General features: G+C 38.0%; 1 protein-coding gene across 2 annotated transcripts in view; it reads left to right on the top strand.

Moving 5' to 3' along the window:
* Positions 1-21333, top strand: part of PPARG (peroxisome proliferator activated receptor gamma) — a 181042-nt gene that overhangs the window by 24674 nt on the left and 135035 nt on the right. For both annotated transcript variants that reach the window (XM_069083913.1, XM_069083915.1), the window contains exon 2: positions 10840-10914. The gene's annotated coding sequence lies outside the window, so the exon portion shown is untranslated. The remainder of the gene's footprint in view (positions 1-10839; positions 10915-21333) is intronic.

Here is a 21333-nt window from a genome sequence, read left to right as displayed (position 1 = left end):
CAGGGGATCACCTTCACTACAGTAGCAATCTCAATAGGGCTTATTTTGGGGGGAGGGCTTATTTTAGAGGAATCTTACACAGTAAGGGGAGGGCTTATTTTCGGGATAGATCTTATTATCAGGGAAACACGGTATCACTTAAAGGCAGTGGTTCTTAAACTAGAGTCTGGGGATTTGTTTTAAAAAATATTTTGATGACTGTAGTTCATCATAAGTGGTTTCATGTACATGTATGTATTCTATATTTTATTATATGCATTTAAAAACATTATTCTAAGAAGGGGTCCATAGGTTTCACCAGACTGACACACAAAAAAAAGGTTAAGGATTTCTAAAGTCAAGAAGCATTTATTAAGCCTCTACCATGAATCAGACCCTCTGCTCAGTGCTGGGGATACAAAGAAAGGGAAAAGACAGTACCTGATCTCAAGAAGCTCAAGGTCTAATGGGGGAGATAACATGCAAATGACGATGTATTGGAGATGATTAATAGTGGGAAGGGAGGCATTAAAGAGGGTCCAGAAGGTCTTCTTCTTGCAGAAGATGAGATTTTAGCTCTGTATCTGGGACTGCATTCTCCTAGAAATGACTGTAGGTTTGATTGCTAACGTATCTCTGTGCACACTTATCCATGTGTGCATGCGTGCACACACACACACACACATACACACCTCTTTATCACTGTCCTCTCAGGTAGTACTCATTCCAATCTTGAGTTTTTAAAGTATATTCTTCTTACAAGTGATTTCACCATTTTTTTTTCAAGTGGCTTATGATTTCTGCCTGTAAGATTTCTACAGAAAGCGAAGTTATGTAAGACATGGTCAAAAAGCATCTGATTTTCTCGTTGTTTTTTCTTACTTCTTCAGTGATGCTGCACTATGGGTTGTATGAGTCTGAGCATTATACTCCATAAGAGGAAGCTGGGAGAGAGCTATATTGGGGATGCCATGTTTTGTGTGGGTAAAAGTTCAAACAAAATCCCATAAGACATAAAGCCATCAAAATAGCCCTGGATTGAAATAAGAATGGAGGAAAGAGGACAAAGGAGAAGGGAAGAAAAGAGACTCAGATCCTTAACTGCCTGTGTGAACTTGGGTCCCCATCCTTCCTTGGGCCTCGGTATCCTTATCTGTAAAATGATGGGGTTGGTCCAGTTGGCCTCTGGCATCCCTTCTCACTCCAAAACCATGATCTTATGCTCTCTGAGGCATAATAATAATAATAGCTTGCATATATACATATATATAGTATGTGTATACTGTATATGTAGGTATGCACACATACATATACATATATAAGTTTATATCTATTATAGTTTATGCATATCCTTAAGGTTTGCAATATATATAACTATCACATTTGAATATTTTTACCCTTTTACAGATGAGGAAACTGAGGCTCTGTGAGGTTTAGGCTTAGATAAAAATCAGCAAAATGGCAATTTTTGCAAAAAGAACAGTCCCCCATCCCCATGCAAAGATCAATGGAGTCTTTTGAGGCTACTTTAAAGTCTCACCCTCACATTAAAGAATTTTAGCGTGCCTTTAATTCAGAGAAGGGGCATTACTTTAGTTTTAGACAGGTTATTATGACCTTTGTGCTATCAACTGAAGGAAAAAGATTAGCAACAGAACAAGATCCAGTTTGAATATGCAAAGTCAGTTTCAGTCTAGGCATTTAGAGAGCCTCAATCTTCTTAGGAAATTATTCTCTTCACTTTGGAAGAATATATTGTTAATCCAACCCTTTTTGTGATATGGTCTTCCATATGTTTCTATCCTGAGCTAAAAAAAAAAAACAATAGTCCTCAAATTTTGAGAGTTTTTTAAAAGTATAACTTTTTTTCTTGAAAATTGACATTTTGGGGGCAGCTAGGTGAATAGAGCACTGGCTCTGGGGTCAGGAGAACCTGAATTCAAATTGTACCTCAGGCATTTGACATACTTACTAGCTGTATGACTTTGGGCAAGTCACTTAACCCCAATTGCCTTGCCTTAAAAAAAAGAAAAAAGAAGGAAATTGACATTTCTTTATTAAATTCTAGAAAGATAATTACATTTGGTTCTCATCTTATCTGAAAGTGTTACCTTAACACTTGTCTAAAGTATATACCCTTAAACAAGATAGGGAGCTAAAAAAAAAAAAGTAGTTGTCTTTCCTGTGACAAATTTTTCACCCACAAGACCATTTTCTTTTTTTTTTCTTTTTGGAGGGGGAAGGGCAGGACAATTGGGGTTAAGTGACTTGACCAAGGTCACATGTCTAGTAAGTGTGTCAAGTGTCTGAGGCTGGATTTGAACTCAGGTCCTCCTGACTCCAGGGCCAGCGCTCTATTCACTGCTCCACCCAGTTGCCCCAAGACCATTTTCTTTAAGGCATTATGGAAGAATGGAAAGTGGGCTATATTTGTAGTCTCAAGATCTGGGTCCCAATTCTGTCCACTTACTACTAGCCATGTTGCTTTGAATAAGTCACTTGATTTCCATGGGCCTCCTTTCCTTTATCTCTAGAAGTTTCGGACTTGATGGTGTCTCAGGTCTCTCTCTGGTCTAAATCTCTGATACCATATGAAACAACTGATTTGAAAGGCTTTTGATTGCAGATTTTTGAGTTCTCATAATCTCTCTTTTTGATATGGTTTATCAGAGAATAGTGATAACTTCCTCTGATTCTTAAATTCCAAGTGGAAATGTGACACAGTAGAATTTGAAGTCAGAAGACCCAGCTTGAATCTCAGCTCTGTCATTTACTATCTGTATAACTTTGTACCTCAGTTTCCTCATGAGTAAAATGAGAGGTTTGGACTAGATAAGCTTTAAATATGTTTCCATGAGATAACTCACTTCCTTTAGAACTAACTGGTTAACTGGCTCTCTCTCTCTCTCTCCCCCTCTTCTCTTTCCTTTGTCTCCCTCTGCATGCTCTTCCCTCCCCATCTGTCCCATATTCCCTCTCTCTCCTCCTCCTTTCTCCCTTCTCTCTCCTTCCCTTGTGTATTCCTTCTCTTCCCTTTTTTTTTTTGGTCTTCTTTCTCTTTCTTCCTTTCCTCTTGTCACTTAGCCCTCATCTTCTTGGCCCTCTCTTTTAATTTTCAATAATATGGAACAGAACAATATTTCTGTTTCTTATTGAACAGGGTTTATATTTTCTTTTCTCAATTTTAAAACCAGTCTAATGGAATATTTTATATTTCACTTTTAAACAAACACAATTAAATTTCTGGTTCCCTGTGTGTGGTTAAGTTGTTTATTTGTTTTTGGGGAGGGATAGGGTTGAATAGTCAATTACCCTTGCCAGTAGGTTTGGGATGCAGTTAGTTAGCAGTGTCTTCTAAAAGTATAATTTCCCTTTCCGTTGGGTTTAAGATGAAGTTAGATCCTAGTAACCTCTAAAAGTTCATTTTTTATAGGTTGTTGAAATACAAGGTAGAGTTGCTGTCCATAAAAAAAGCATCCCACATAGTACTTTGCACATATAGTGGTAGATGCTTGATCTCTAGGAGCTTATAATGGAATTAACAGTTTCTCTTTGAGTATACATATTTATGCATTTATATATGGACATTCTGTGTGTGTGCAAGTAGATGTGCATGAGCTTTGCACTATCACTTCCGAATCCTCCCAAACAAAACACCATCCATTGTTAAGAAATTCTTACTTGTTTCACCCCTTCCCTCACATTATTAATGTCAACACACATAGTAGTTGACTGGTTGTCACCTTCTGGTTGACAAACACAGACATAATTTAAGTATTTGAAGTCATTGGATACTTGGACTGTATCTCCTATGAAGAAATCTATACAAAGCTTATGTTTGAAACTTAATAGTTTTGTCTTTGCATCTCTTAAAGTAGGTGCCCAAGAAGAATCTATTGGATGAATGGATTTTCCTCAGTTAGGCTAACTTCTCTCACTTGGGCTAAATTACTTAGGTTTTACTTCTAGTATCAAAAAAATGATTTCTCCAAAATGTTTTATGCCAAAGAAGTATCAGATTTGTCTTTCTGGGCTTTAATTGAGGAAGTATCTTTCATGGTCTCTGGATAACCAGGTTAATGAAATGTAATTAGAAATCTTGTTTCAGATTGAAAATTTGATAGTTTGTGGAATCTTGACTAACTAATCATGTTGAAATCAGTTTGGAGTTTGCCCATAGTGCTATATAGGTGTAAGTTAAAGATGTTTTTCTTTTACAGTTGGCTAATTCTTTGGTTGATTCTTTATTACTATGCAAATATTTTAAATCTGTTTTATTGTCTTTTCCTGAAAGCTAAATGTGAAGTAAGTTAAAACATTAAATTATATGGTGATTCTTAGGTAAAGTTATAGTAATATCTTTTGCTTCTAGAGAACAAATTACCAAGGACAGAATAAAGAGGAATGATCCTGAGTTATACCAGAAGAGTTAAATGCCACCAGTAATGAAATGTTAGGTTGAACTCCATAAATAATAAAGTTAAAAGAGATAAACAGCCTGCCTAGGAGGAGATTTGACATTAGATCATCACATGGAAAAGTGAACAATCTCACTAGCAACTAAAGAAATTCAAATTAAACAACTTTAGGCTAACATTACATAGTGTTAAACTATTAAAATTGCTGATAAAATCAAATGTTGGTAGAGATATGGGAAAACAGTTTTCTTTGATCATTGATATTGACATTGTCTTTATGGTTAGAGAGCCTGTAACATTTTACAACTATAAAATGATTCATATCCATTAACTTGATAGCTCCATTTTGGGAAACTCTCTCCCTCCATTTGGCCTCTTCCCACTGAGAAGCCAAGCAATATGATATCAATTATACATATGAAATCATGCAAAACATATTTCCATATTAGCCATGTTGCCAAAAAAAAGCAAGAAAAATAAAGAAAGTGAGAAAATTATACTTCAGTTTGCATTCAGAGTCCATCAGTTCTCTCTCTAGAGGTGGATATCATTTTTCATCATGGGTCTTTCAGAATTTTCTTGCATCATTTTATTGATCAGATTAGCTAAGTTTTTCACAGTTGATCATCACTGAAATATTACTGTGTACAATGATCTCCTAATTCTGTCGACTTTCTGAAACCACCAGGCTCATTATTTTTTATAGCACAATATTATTCCATCACAATCATATACCACAACCTGTTTATTCCCCAATTGATGGGAATCCCCTCAATTTCTAATTCTTTATCACCACAGAAACCTGCTATAAGTATTTTTGTAGCTATAGGTCCTTTTCCTTTTTCTTTGATCTCTTTGGGATACAGACCTAGTAGTGGTATTGCTGGATCAAAGGGTTTTATAACACTTGGTTTTATAACACTTTGGGCATAGTTCCAAATTATTCTCCAGAATGGTTGGACCAGTTCACTACTCTACCAACAGTATGTTAGTGTTGCCATTTTCCCACATCTCCTCCAGTGTTTGTCATTTTCCTTTTCTTTCATATTTGCTAGTCTTATAGGTATAAGATGATACCTTGGAGTTGTTTTAATTTGCGTTTCTCCCACTAATAATGGTTTAGACCATTTTTTTTTCATATGTCTATAGATACCTTTGATTTCTTTCTCTGAAAAATGCCCATTTATAGCTTTTGGCCATTTATCAATTGGAGAATTGCTCTAATTTTTACAAATTTGGCTCAGTTCCCTATATATTTGAGAAATGAGGTTAAAGTCATTGAAATTTTAAAAACAGCATGAATACACTGACTACAATATGTAATATGTTATTTTAATAAGACTTTAAAGACAGTTTGGAGTGATGTGAATAGAGCTTAACATAAAATAAATTCCTTTTCATAAAGTTGCTTGCAATCATAATAAAAATAGATTTAAAATAAAGAAGTCAAATACCTATTTGGGTAAATAGAATCCAAGCTGATGAAGGCTAGAGGGAGAAGGTTGCACAATTGGTCTATTCCTGCTTTCATTCTTTTCCTCACTTGCAGCCCCAAATCTGGATTTGGGCCTTAGAACTCAACTAAAACCTTCTTTCTGAAAGTCATCAGTGACCTCCTTCTTGCCAAATACAGTGACCTTGTCTCCATTCTCTTCTTGCCTTTCTTTCCAGCATTTAACAATCCTGACCATCACTCTTTAATTCAGTCTTTGCTCCCCTGATTTTCAAGTGCCAGCACTAGATGGTTTTTTTCCCTACTACTCTACTAATTCTTCTCTCTTTTTCTGACATCTTTTCTTCCTTTGATCTTCTTTCTGTGTCCCTGTCAATGCATATCAATGTATAATCCTCAGCTTTGGCTTTGGATGCTCTCTGCCCCAATGAACTGATTCATTCACAAGTTCTAATACTTTCATGTTGATGACCCTCAAATCTTTATCTTTGATCTCAGTTTGGAAATTAGCTGGTCAGTCTATCAACAAGCATTGATTAAGACCTGCTGAGTGCTGTGCTATGTACTGGAGATATATAGAGTCCCAGCCATCAAGAATTTGGGATGGGGTAGTTAGGTGACACAGTGAATAGAGCACCAGCCCTGGAGTAAGGAGGACCTGAGTTCAAATTTAGCCTCAGACATCTAACACAAAACTAGTCTTGTGACCTTGGACAAGTCACTTAACCCCAATTAACTTACTTTTCCCTCTCCAAAAAAAAAATTGGGGATGACAGCATATACATATATAGACGTTTAAATGATAGATACAAACTAATTTGGGGAGAAGGGTACCAGCATCTGGGGGGGGGAAATGGCTAGTCCCAACTTCTCCTTTCACAGATGAGTAAAATGATGCCCAAGAAGAAAAATATCTTGTTCAAGATAACACAGGCAATTAGCGACATCTTGGACTAGAACCCAGGTCTCCTTCTCAATCCTTCCTTTCCACTTAATCATACTGCCCCTCTTTCATCCTATATCCAGTCTTATAGCTCCAGCTGCCTAATGGACATTTCTGCATCCATCACCTCGAGTTCAACTTGTACAAAATTGAGTGCATCATCTTTCTCTCAAACTAGCTTCCCTCTCCTGACTTCCCTTTTTCCATAAATAACACCACCATTCTCCCAGTCAGGCAGGCTCAGAAAATCTCAGAGTCATCTCTGAAACTTCCCCCATATCTCAGTCACCAAATTCCATCAGTTCTTCCTTAAAATCTCTCTTGAATCCCACCCCCTTTCTTTTCTAGCTTCACTATTGCTTCTCCAGTCTAAACCCCCAATGCCTCATGCTTGTATTCGTGTAATTGTCTATCCTTGAGTTTCTCACCGAACCAAATGCAACCTACACACCACCTCCAGACTGATTTTCTTAAAACATGAAGAAATGCTCAAGGGGTGGCTAAGTGGCCCACTGAGTAGAGCACTGGCCCTGGAGTTAGGAGGAAGAAAGAAAGAAACAAAAGGAAGGAAGGAAGGAAGGAAGGAAGGAAGGAAGGAAGGAAGGAAGAGAAATGCTCAAGAAACTCCAACAGCTCCCTTTTATTACGTGTACAACAAAGGACATACCCCTCAGACTGGCCCTCAAGGCTTTCTACAATCTGATTCCAACCTTCCTTTCCCCTTTCTTTGTCAACCTATTGTTCCAGTAAGATCTCTTCTCATTGTCCTAGAATCCATCTTGTTCTTTCCTGCAACTGACATTTTACATATGTTCTTCCCTATATTGACCTATACAAAATCTACTCCTTTTTCAAGCACTTTCTCAGGTCCAGACTCTTTCCCAAAGCCTCTTGACCACTCTGTCTTGCAATAATATATCTTTACCTTATCACAATTATCTGGAATTATTATTGTGGTGCTTAATCAACTATGTGTGTGTATACATAGATGTGTGTATATCACAAATGAGTCTGTATGTGTATCTACATATTGTATATGTATATACATGAGTCTGTGTATATGCGTGTTGTATGTACACACATGTGTTATATAAAATGAGCCTATACATGTTTGTATATGTACCTACACACATATACATCTATGTATATACATACATGGGGGGGGGTGCGTTAACTGGACTGATCTCATCAAGCTCTATGACCTTGTTGTCATTGTTGTTCAGCTGTGTCCGACTCTCCATGACCACATTGGGGGTTTTCTTAGTAAAGGTTTATCCACTCATTTTACAGAAGAGGAAACTGTGGCAAACAGGGTTGTGTCACACAGCTAGTAAGTGTCTGAGGCCAGATTTGAACTCATGAAGATGAGTTTTCCTGACTCCAGACTGAGTGCTCCATCCGCTGCATCACCTTGCTGCTGCCTTCTTGTTTTGTCTAATTCTTCCATTGAAGAATTAAGACTTGAAGAGTGAGTCCGATTAGCCAGAATTGCAGAGTTCATGTTGGAGCTCATCACTCCATGCTACTTTTGTCTCATTCAGTATTGAATACATGAACAACTTTAGTTTCTTGCCACCCCTGACCATCTGAGATCCTTGGTCCCCTGTATCTCCCTGCTCTAGAAGAGAGAGGGAGTAGGAATGGTTGAATTTTAAAGACAGAAATCTAGTTGCTGTTTCCCCAAATTTCAGTTCTCAAATGTTACTTTCCCATGTCTGTGCTGAAAGGAATCTATGTGTCCCTTTAGTAAACCTTGTGTACTGCAAGGATGAGTGGAACTGATGTAGACTCATAGTAGGAGTGCACACTGCCATCTACTAGGTCATAGGGGTTTTTTTTGTTTTTTGCTTTTTTGGAGGGGGGAAGGCAGGACAATTGGGGTTAAGTGACTTGCCCAAGGTCACACGGCTAGTTTTTTGTGTTGTGTCTGAGGTTAGATTTGAATCCTGTGCTCTATTCACTGCGCCACCTAGCCGCCCCTAGGTCATAGGTTTAGAACTGGAAGAGACCTCTGGTATGATTGAGTCCACCACCCTCGTTTGACAGATGAGGTACAGATGAAGTCTATGAGTGACTCTCTTCCAAGGTCACACAGGTAACAAAGTCAAGGCTTGAGCCCGGGTCTTCTGATACTAGGCCATGCTGCCTCCTTGTGGACTAATAACTTTGGCCAAGGAAACCAGGGGGAAAAAATGCCTCTAAAACCACGGGAGGTTAAAGGCAATGAGTTCACGAAGGACCGCCAACTTCAAAACTCTCAACTGAATTCTAAAAATAAATGCTTTGTTGTAATTAAAGCAGGGATGGTATTATTATTAATAATAGTACTCAACACCAATGCAGCTTTTCATCTTCAAAGCCCAAGTATTCACAGTATATGCCATACCCTGAAGGGCACTAGATAATAACTACTAAAGGAAAACTTGAAAAGTTCATTGGGACCGTGTAGTCCTTTTCCAGATTGGGACTGGCTTGAGCTCTGACAGGAAGGAACATTTCAACCCTGAGGTCCTCTGCTTCCACAGGATATACCGGGGCAGTCTAGCAGGAAGGGAAGCATGAAGCTATAGGTATTGGCATCAGAGAGAAGAAAGCTCAGAGTTTTATTTTGGGGTCAGAATGTGCAAGATGGACTTTGCCTGGGTGCTGGGACTGCTAGTCTGAAGGTGATATGATTCCTGGCACTGGCATTATTTTGTCTTCCCAGAGAGGACAACTTCTGTGAGATTCCTTTCTCCTCTTCATAAAATTCTAAGTGGGGGTAGGTTCCCATCTGTTCCCAATTCACTTAGGAAAAGTGACTATCCCCGAATTTCTTTTGGTTGTTGTTTATCTACTGAAAGTGGCATGTGTCTTCATTGACTTCCCAAATTCTTTGTAGTATATGGGTTATACCTTCAATTACTAAGCAACAGCCATATGCCACTTATATCCAGCGACATGGTCCCCAAAATTTTGTTGCATTTATCAAATAACTTATTTTGAGATAATAAATGCTTCTTACAGGTAGAAGGAGATGGAGTCCAAAGTCCTGGGTTCAGATCATGGTTTTTCCTACCTCTGTGTCCTCTATGATAGGTGGCAATGTCTCTGGGTTTCAGTTTCCTCACCAGTAAAATGAGGTTGGAATCCTTGGACTAGATGGTCTGTAAAGTCCCTTGTTGTTGTTGTTGGGTTGTTTCAATCATTTCCTACTCTTTGTGACCCCATTTGGAGTTTTCTTGGCAAAGATATCAAGGTGGTTTGCTATTTCCTTTTCCAGCTCATTTTACAGATGAGGAAACTGAGGCAAAGTTAAATGACTCACCCAAGGTCACACAGTTTTGAACTCTTGAAGATGAGTCTTCCTGACTTTAGGCCCAACGCTCTCTTCACTTTGGCACCACCTCACTGCCCATAAGGTCCCTTCACGCTCTGAATCTATGATCCTATGACAATAAATTTATAGGCAACTCTGTGAAGCAGATGTCCTTATTAGTACCATGTAAACTGGAGAAGGGAATAGAACAGAGAACTGATCTTAGAGTCAGGAGGCCCTGCATTCAAGTTTCTCCTCTGGCACATGATGGCCAGACAAGTCACTTGACGTCATTTCCCCACTCTCCTTCCCACTAGACAATTCTCTGAGACTATTAGTTACTGAACAGGTAACTCACCAGGAATTCCCTAAACCAATGAAAGCACAAATTGAGTTTAAAAAGTGAATAATAAATGAAAGCTAAAATTTGTCTTTATTTGTAATTGGAAAAAAAACAAGAAAAAAATTTAAGTGAATAATACCTCTATGGAGAGGAGGTGGGACCCATCACAAAATCAGTGACCCAAGTTTGGAAGTCAGTGGGGGAAACCAGGACTTACCTAAAGTAGGAATTATTTTAGTGGATTCCTCTGGCCCTCCATCATGTACCATTCTCACGCACTCAAAACTACCTGGGTTTAGGACAAGGGAAAAGTTGTTCTTTCAGAGGGAGGCTGTTTGGGTTGTCCCTAAAGACCTTGTTTGTGATCATATATTAAAATCAAGTGTGTTTTTTTTCCTTTTTCAGATCTGAAAGGGGCAAAGTTGAAATCACATTTATATACAACCAGAAGGCAGTTTTATAGATTGATTCAACTTTAAGGTAGGTGAAAATTAATTTGGATACTGAATCCATATGTAAGTGTGTTTCCTTAAAGAACAAGCCATTTCTTCCCAATGTTATTTTCTACTGTATAATTCTACTAGAATTACTTAGAAAATTTTATTTTGACTATCTTAGTAGTTTCCATGATATCATTTTACCATCCCATTAAATGAGTGAAGAATAGCACATTTTTTCTAAGACAAAACAAAGATAGGACAGAGACCTAGGGAATGGTGAAATACATCAATGCTCAGAAACAAATTTCTAATCAGTTTTTCAAATTACTGTTATTTTTTGTGGCTCATAATACATTCAATCAAGCTTCTAAGCCTTTCATAAAAAGGCAACGTGGTAAAGTCAGGAAGACCTGACCCTGGAGCAGTGGTCATGTGACCATGGACAGTTCACTGAACCTCTCAGTGACCTTGCACAACTGTTTAAGACTTAATAGATGAGTTGTCAGGCTACATCTGTGAAGGTTTCCACAATATAAAGTATCTAACCCAGTAAAATCACACATGCAGACCAAAAAAAATCCTAGTTTTTTAATTAAAGATGCTGAGCCTGATCCTATCCTGTGTGTTATAGGACTAAAATCTTTTAAGTGTATAGGCATTCCCTCCTTTCCTCTTCATGTTTAGCTCCAAAAAGAATAATTACTTGCCCATTGCTAACAGCCTACATGTTGTAATAACTGCTTTCCCATGGTTGGATCTATGAGCCATACAAATGATGAGATTTAAGCGATACCAGACAATGTCTCCTGTCTCCAAATTTGGTTTCCGAATAACTGTCAGTGTCTGAAATTCTGCTGTTTGAGATTTTTTTGTCCCTTTTTGTTCTATAAAGTGTTTCTTTCTCTGAGTCCTCTAAAAATTTCACTGGGGGGACCTGACCACTTAAGCTGCCATTGGGAGACATGAGTTGAGAGCAAGTTGAAAGCAAAAGCCATAGGAAATGGGACCCAGGATAGATACCTGGCAGGACAGTAAGGAGATTGACAGCCAGAGGAGAGAAGGATCTAGAAATGGGAGATGGAAACACAAAGAGCACAAATTTTGCCAACTTCAGTTTTACTCAGGGTTTAGTACCATGGTGATGGTGCTCTATCTGTCATAGCTCTGATCTCATTCTAAATAAGGAAATAGATATTCTTACCTGGCCTAAATCAACCTAGGGTCATAGCTCAAGAGCTGGAAAAGATCCTTTGTTTTACTTATAAAGAAAATGCACAAGGTCACACAGGTTCCCCTTCTTCCCCTCTTTGTGTTATGCTAATGCAGCCCCCAGCAGTGGCACAGGATTAGGGAGTTGGGCAGGTGGTCAAGAGACAGATGGTGTGAAGTTTGATTTTAAGTCCTGGGGGAGGTCAAAAAAGCATTGAATCTGGAGTCAGAGAACATCTAGGTTCTGCAATTTGCTGCCTTTGTGGACTTAGATAAATCACATTAGTTCTTTGGGCCTCAGTTTTCTCATCTGTAAAATGAGGGTTTTGGACTCATTGGCCTCTAAAGTCCCTTTGCCATCATTATTGTTTAGTCATTTTTCAGTCACATCTGACTCCTCATGACCCCTTTTGGGGCTTTCTTGGCAAAGATTCCAGAGTGGTTTGCCATTTCCTTCTCCAGCTCATTTTACAGTCGAGGAAACTGAGGCAAATGGAGTTAAATGACTCACCCAGGGTCACACAGCTAATATGTGTCTGAGGCTGGGTTTGAACTCAGGAAGATGAATCTTCCTGATTGTAGGCCCCGCCCTCTACCCACTTCGCCACCTACTTGCCCACAAAGTACCTTGTCTAAACTCTAAATCTGCAATTCTATTCCTAAATTGTTGATATATTTTTGTGGATTTGAGAAGATCACATTTGCTTTCAAGGGAGCAGAAATGGCTGTTGACTAAAACATAGTATTTTATAATAAAAGTGAAATTATTGGGGCCCCTGGGTGGAGAGCCAACACAGTCACTACTTTTCCATATAGCACAGTGCCAGCCAATGGTTGCCCTTGGCAAGTGATGTATCAGTGCCTATAGCTAGGTCATATTGCCACATATCCTAAGTCTTTTCTTGGAACCTCGGGGTAACTCCAAGAATACCTAGGACTGTAGGTCCAGATGGCTAGGCTTTGCCTCTGGGGAGGTCCAGCAGTTCCTAAAAATCACCAGGAATACAAGCATTATGTTCTGAGGAAGCAGGAAAAATCCATGAGACTCATTTAGAATGGAAAGGCTCTTTGAGAGAAAGGATTGTTTGAGCCTCTATATCTGTATCCCTTGAACCTGTTTAATAAATACCTGCTGCTTGATTAATTAAACTCGATATATCATGAGGAACCCAGGTGGTACTTTTCTAAAGTCATTAATTAGCACAGTAAATAGAAGCCACAATTACTGAGAGAGGAATTGTCCAAAGTCATTATGGAATTGCTCGCATCAACAATATTTCCTTGATTTTCAGCCACTTAATGTATCCCAGAGTTCAATTTCAGTTCTTCCACAAGCCATAGAAGGACAGAGTAGGCTTGAAGTTGAGTCTAGGTTAGGACTGTATTCCTTAATTCTCTTAACTCACCTCTCCTGGTTGCCCTCCCCCTTCTCCTTTCTAGTTTGGCCACCACTTAAAATCAGTAATACCCATCCCTTCAGAAAATTTCTCCTATAACAAAGACCACATTTGCTACACCTTTCTTTTGGCTATTCTCTCCTGCAGTTTTCAGTGGGTACCGGTCAGTCAACAAGTATCTATGAAATGCTTTCCATGTACCAGACACTGTGTTAAGTCTTGGAAATACAAACTGATTTTTCAAAAACATGGCCCCTTCTCTCAAGGAACTCATATTCCAATGGAGGAGACAATATGCAAATAATTATGTAAATAGAATATATATGTATATATACACACACATACATATATATACATATGTATATATAGTATAAATAGGAGGTGATAGAAAAAAGGCTCTGGTAGTAGCAGGCAGAGGTGAGGCTTACAGAAAGTGGGAAACCAGGGAAAACTGCAGGTAGAGGTGCGGAGGGAGAGCATTCCAGGCACGAGGAACAAAAACCAGTACAGAGACAGTCAAAAACTGGGGTGTTGGGTGTGCTAAGCAGCCAGTAGGGCAGTGTAACTGAACCATAGAGTTTATGGAGGGGGGTAAAGTCAGTTGGCAGGGGCCAGGGTGTGAAAGGCTTTCAATGAGAGATGAATTCCAAAATACCAACACAGAACTGTGAGAATCCTGGGATCTTTTCCAATTCCTTCAGTTTTGCTTTCAGAGTTCTGTGCTTCATTGAACCAGGCAGAATGTACCAGAAGACTTGTATCTGATTGGTAGGGTTGGATTAAGCAAGAGGAGACCTACAAAGAGGAACCAGCTGAGATTTAGGAGTATCTGTACCCATAAGGAAACTATAGTATTAATTCAATTTAAAAAATATTTAGTGAATACCTCTTAGTTATAAAATGCTATGAGAGGTGTGGATGGGGATATGAAAATTAAAACCTAGTCCTTGTTGCCAATGTAATTGATTTAGGAAGGGTAAGGCCCTCCCCTCTCCCCAAAAAGACTAAGACAGGCATAGAAATAACCAGTAACACAAAGTTGAATGAAATAAGCGTTGCTAGAATAGGTGCACTGAGTACAATGAAGTTCAGAAGGAGAGGATCCCTTTTGGTTAGGTACCATTTAAGCTGGACATGGAAGGATGCCTATGTCTCTAAGTAAAGATACAAGGGTAAGGGCTTTCTAGGCAGAGGGAACAGCATGAGCAAAAGCAGAAACGGTTGGGAACAATAAGTAATATCATTTGACGAGATCATAGAGTACCTGTAGGCCAAAGAGGCTGGAAAGACAGGTTCAGGCTGTATTGTTGAGGACCTTGAAACTTAGAGAGTTTAGACTTTTTCTTTTTTCAGTAAGTAGTGGGGAGCCATTGAAGATTTTGGAGCACCACAATAGGAAGTGGGCTTTAGAAAAGTTTATGTGGAAAACAGCGTATTGATTGGATCAGAAAGCAAAGAAATTGGAGTTGTGGAGTCTAGTTAAGAGAATGCTGTGTTGTTATCTAGCTAGAAACTTTTGTTAAGGTAGGGACAATAGGAACAGAAAGGAAGAGAGGGTTATATGAAGCGTTGTAGAGGTAGAATCACCAGAATTAGATAAATCCCCCAGAACTGGGCATGGAGTGGGGTGGTTTACTGAGCAAGGGGGCGGGGACAAAGGAAGAGAATGAATCAGAGATCACCAAGTTTTCAAGCTTGGGCAACTGACAGAATTGGTGGTACCCTTAACAAAAATGCAGAAGTCCAGAGGAAGTCACTAAGCTTGCAAGAGAACAGTTATGAATGCACCTATTGAATTTGAAGTCCTGGTGGGACAGAATATATATCACTTAAAAAATCAGAAGTTTTCATTTTTTACAAACATTGAGACCATTTACAAAAAAAATAGCAACTTTTCAGATCTGAAAGACAAAACTAGAAGCCTAAATTTGACAGGTCTCTGTCTCTATGTATTTATATGTGTGTACATATATACACACACATATACACATACACTTTTTTTTGTGTTGTATGTGTTTGATTTTTTTTTTTTAAGAAATCTTAGATTTTGGGGAAGAAACCTCTAAAATCTCAGGGCTGTTACTGAATTCAGAATCCCCACTAGTGTTACACACTTTTCCATGAAACAGGTAGTACCAGAAATCCTGAGAGAGCCCTCTCCCTCATCCCCTGGGAGTCCCTCTGAGGCTCCTTTGTCAGAATGCCCCTCCCTGATCAGCCACAAACCTTTGGGGCAGTTTTACTACCCAGCTTCTTTCTGGACATTCCCCACCAACTGTCCACCATTAGGAATGGTTCCTGCACCATAAATTTTGTAAGTCTGAAACTCGGTACACAGGAAACTCTGGAGCCCAAGCAGCTGGGAGAGTCGCCTGTGGGGTTAATTTATAACTAAGACAAATGAATCTATAAAAAGAAGGAAAGCTCTATGAGAAATATGTTAACTGATGGCAAGGGGTGGGGGAAGGGGCTTAGATAAATGATATCTGGACTTGTTTGGTCCCAATGATTTTATGGCTAAGGAATTCAATTATAGGTGTGCTGGGTGCAGCAAATCACAATTCTGTAAATTACTAATGGGACACAAAGATCTTTATCATTTTCTGTATGTATCCACATGCAAAGTTCAGTCCTGCCCTCTGTAAATAAATTCTGATGCCTACTCTGTACTGCCGTGCCTACAGCTCTAGGGGTTGGAACATAGATAATGTACGCTTTTGAAACCTCATGGTATGATGTTGGGTATATTTATAAATGAGATTAGCAAATAGGGTGGATTACTTTTCTTTTCAGAATTGGGAGCATTAATTTGTTTCATTTTGCATTAGTAGGCCTTACGGCATTTAAAAATGACTCCATATAGATTGGTTAGCAAATGCATTTTTTTAAAAAAAATCATTAGGAATTAGAAATACTTTTTAAGTAACAGAATCTCAAAGTTGCAAATTGCCCCAGAGGCCATTTAGTTCAACTAGTACCTGTACAGAAATACTTGGATGTCACATTTTTGAGAAGGGTGGGAGTAGACTCACCTAATACCTTAGGTATGGGCTCACTTTTTATTTGACTAAGGGAGGCTGAAACCTCTAGGCAATCATAGACTATTTCCTAAAGGGTTTTGTACTAAATGTTTGATAAGGTCCCTTACAATACTAAATTTGATTCAAACTTAAAGTTTTCAACTATCAGCTGGTCCCATCTTTTACTGGAAACCTTTCCTGATTCCCCTTAATGCTAGCACCTTCCCCTCTGACATTATCTCTCAATTTCTCCTGCCCAAAACTTGTTTTTCCATAGTTGTTTTTGTGGTGTCTCCTAACTGAATATGACTCCTTGGGGGAGATGGGAGGACTTTTGTTCACTTCATTTTATTGGGTTTTTGCCTTTCTTTTTGTACAATGCCTAGCACATCCCAGACACTTAATAAATTTTTGTTGACTTGACTTTGGTTGTTGACCTGAACTTTCATTTCTTAGCTGGTTCCTAAAAGGTGTAAGTCAGGACCTTCTTCCTATCTGGCAGTAGGAAGTAGTTGTCACTTAACAGGCCATTTTACCAAGGCAGATAAAAATCAATGACTTCTTAAAATGTTGTTATTACTTAAGTCACAGAATCATAGGGATCTTAGAAATCATTTAGTCTGAACCTAGCTCCCCTTGTTTTACAGATGATGAAAGTGAGGCCTAAAGTCAGATTTTTATAATTTAAGTTTACATCTTTTAGGGAAGGGAGGGAGGAATTCATATAAAGATAGTTTTAATTTAAAATATTAAAGCTGAAAGATGTCATCATGAAGTAGGAATTGTAGATTCTTGTTAGGTAGTTTCTAAAATGATATGTTCATATTATCTTTTCTGATTAGTCTTTATGAATAGGTCACAGCAAGCCATGTCCCATCTTTACAGATTTCTTTTCTTGCCAATATTTGCAACACTTGGTACAAGGTCCAATCATTAATTATGAACCTAAGTAACACATCTTTGGTGATATGATATGATATAGTGATAAAAGAATTTAGCAATCATTTATCCATAAAAACAGCTATAATAAATTTCACGATTAAATTCAAAAATACAGAAACTTACTCATTAAATTTATTTTAAAAATCAAAAAAAAGTCACTTAAGTCAAAAGATTCCTCAGACTATCAAAAGGACAGTCTTTTAACAGCAATAACTCCTTCTACAGATAGAGAAAGATTTGTTTTTTAATATTTTAGACTACTTCAATTTAATTTGAAAAATCATTTGGGAATCAAAAAGGCAGAAAAGTTCATTTTTCTTTTTTTCAGTTTTTGGATAAGCATTAAAAAAAAAGGTAGAGGGTTGAGTGAGCTGCAAAATACAGTTTTTAAATTTCCACATTGTTGCCTAGTCTGAATGGTTGATTTAATTTTCTTTAACAGAAGCAAAATTCACTTTTTCAGGTTGTTAAGTAAAATTGTTGGAGATTTTTAAATTAAATATGCTTATTTTGTTAAGACAGTTATACATTTGTTATTGGAAAAAACTGTTGATACTATAAACTTATTGCTTAATTAAATAAAGCCGTTTAAATATCACTTGTTTGGGGTAATAGCAATTCTGTCCAGTATAAATTGGCAAGGATTGTTCTTGAGTAGTACCTTTTCATTTTGAGATAGTTCACCTTCCAAGGATTTCAGAAATGCTTTCCATCAGCTTTGGTAATAACTTGAATTATCCAGCTTTTTTGTAGTTGCAAATTAATTTTTTTAAGTATGTCATTAGATATATACTCTGTATTTTCTAAGAATTAAATTTTGATCTTTTTCTGAGTTATGAAGAATGTGAATGAAGTATCATATAGCTTGCCTTTCTGCATGGGTGGGGGAGGGGCAGGCCAGAGGGGGAGGATTTGGAGCTCACATTTTTTTTTAAATGAATGTTAGAATGTGAGTCAAGATTTATCTAAACCATAAAAATGTACTTTTCAAAAAAATTATTATACTAACACTTCTTGATCTGATTAGTAAATTAAACTTTGTCTTATCAGTTCAATCAAGATCTAAATCAAATCCACATGGGAATAGGTCAATTCCTTTCTATTTAGAAAGTTTTAAGCACTTACTCTGTCCTAGGCCTAGAGGTAACACTCCCCCCCGCCAAAAAAAAAGGTCTTCACCTTATAGGAGTTTACATTCTACTATATGAATTGTGTTTAAGTTGGTTTAAAAAAATAATTTCCTAAGTTTGGTTATTTACAATGCAATTCCATGTCTACTATTAACCACCACTACCACCACCGCTGTCATCATCATCAAAGAAGCCAACCTGGGCAGGGTAGTCACCACTAGATTGGCATTCAGGAAATGCTGTCAGATACTTTCTCCTTTTTTTCTCGATGGAAGCTAGCTTTTTCCATTCCTCACATCTACCGGGCACTCACTGCACTGTCATAGCAAGGGATTCATTTTTCTACTCCTGCCTTTATTATAAATGGATAAGCGAGAAATGCAGCTTGTGGCTTCATTTTTCTTGTGCTCACAAGAGACCACGTCTTCATTTTTCCTGCACAAACCAAAGACTTCTCCTTTTCTCAAGGGCTATTAATAACCTGTAAACTCTTTGATTTACTGTGTTCTTCTGATGACCTTAAAGGTAACACAACTATTGTCTCTTTCATGTTATTTTCAGTGTTTTGATAGAACATTTGCCTTTTTCCTTCAATCCAGATCCTGAGGTCCAAAAGAGTTTAAATTGTTAAAAGTTTGTAATTTTCAACCTTTTTTTATCCCCAATAGAATACACATAGGAAATAGGGTGACGTAAACATCTTCATTAATCTTTGAAAGTCACAAGACTTGGTTGTTGTGACAAGAAACAATTAGGAGTAAATTTCAGGGAAATACCGTAATGCTGTTACTTTTGTTTTCTTTTGTTAACAAGCCACATGACTTTCCTTTCAAACTTAAGGAATACGGAGTGTGGACTTCTTTCAAGATCACAGTGTCATCAGCATCATAGGAATATACACTTTCCTAACCTAGTTTGTTCCCTATAATTTGTGATTGCTATTTTCCTTATCTCCGAAGGAAGTACAGCAACTCCCACTGGGGAAATACCATGTTAACTTGATCCTAAAATAAATCTAAGGGAAAGGTCACATCCTAATAACTTGTGCAAATCTAAATTCCCATGGAGATTGAAAATCATTTTGTATGAGTAGGGCATTAACAATGCACTGTTGAACTTCTTCCAGAATGTTTTAAAATCTGAGAGCACTTTGTGTACAATTGTAAGCACCAAAATATAGATACAACAGGCAAGTCTAAATGTTTTTAGTGTTCTATTGCTATAAATATTCAGGAAAAAAATTTAACTTGAATAATAAGCCACAGCTTAAAAAAAAAAGCACCACCACTTTTCACTGGAAATTTAAGTGGTATTACTAAGCAGTTATTACAATTACCACATGCTAATATTGAAAATGCCTATGGGACTCTTCCAGCAATCTCAAAAATGCCTTAGTAAACAATCTTTTATGAAAGTCAACTCCTAATCATATGTGGATGGTGTGTCCACCAGTAGCTTGTTCAAGGTTGACAGGGTTGAAAGCACATGGGAGATGAGGATAAGTGTCAAGTTTCCCTGGAGGATGGTCCCTTCCACTTCCAATCCCCCAGAGGATGGAGAATGCTCTCTGTGTCTCTCAGACCTCTATTATCCGTCATTGGTATTTGAGGGGAGGGTCTCCCTGAGATCTGTTTCTGTAACTTTTTAAAGGTTAATCCAAGGCGGGAGCTCATGTCTATCTATATAAGCCATGACTCATATCCCCAAATGCCCCCAATATGGGGGTCAGTGGAACACCTCCATCAAGGAAACATGAAAATCCAAAATGTTGTAACCTTGCACAAGTTTATACCTGGGCTGGAGGGACACCTGCCAATTCTGTGAGCCTCAGTTTCCTCATCAGTTCAATGGGGTCAATAACTGCCTAACCTACTTTGTAGCCTTGTTGTGGGATTAAAATGGGATAATCCACATACAGGGCTTTGAGAAGTTTAATAAGAATACAAATATAAGGGACTACAAGTTCAGCAGGCTTTCATTCCCTCCCACTTAACCAAAGTGATCTCCTGTCTCCAACTTCCTTTCTGCTCCAAACCATCTGTATGATGCTGCCAGAGTCAACTCTCTAATGCACAGCTCTAATCACTAGTTCCAAAAAACTTCAATGCTGAACCAGTAATAACTGCTTATATCTAAAGTTTGCAAATTATAAAAATAATAACATCTGACATTTCTATAGCATTTTTTAGGTTTACAAAATCCATCACATGAATTATCTCATTTGCTTCTTGTGATCCCTTGTGACAGCTTTCACATGCATTATTAACCCTGTTTCACATATTTGACCAGGCTCAAATCCAACCACCTCATTTTACAGACAAAGAAACTAAGGCATGAGGAGGTAAATTGCTGGTCTTAGGTCACACAGGTAATTAATATCAGAGGCAGGATTTGAACCCCAGATCCTTAGTCACCAGAATTATTTGCCTTCTTCTGTCCTCCTGACTCCAGAACTCGCCCTCTATCCACTGTGCCACCTGGCTGCCCTAATATCAAAGCCAGTCCATTTTCCTGTCTCCCTTAAATTAATCACAATTAGACAGTTTCCACTGGGTTAGCAGTATTATTTTATGAAAATAGTTTCCTTTAAGTGATGGCCAGCAAGATTAATACACAATAAGTGTTGACTTTTGCTCACATTTGGTAATGTTTTGTACCTTCCAGGAAAAGTAAGCTTCTTGAGGACAGAGACTACATCCAACACAGTGTCTGAACTATCTATCTATCTATCTATCTATCTATCTATCTATCTATCTATCTA

This window comes from Petaurus breviceps, unplaced genomic scaffold (assembly GCF_028583685.1).
Source record: "Petaurus breviceps papuanus isolate PSGF00001 unplaced genomic scaffold, PetGlider_PUasm1.0 174, whole genome shotgun sequence".
Classification (NCBI taxonomy): domain Eukaryota; kingdom Metazoa; phylum Chordata; class Mammalia; order Diprotodontia; family Petauridae; genus Petaurus; species Petaurus breviceps.
The sequence above is the reverse complement of the archived record's forward strand: the minus strand, read 5'-3'. Positions and strand labels throughout refer to the sequence as shown.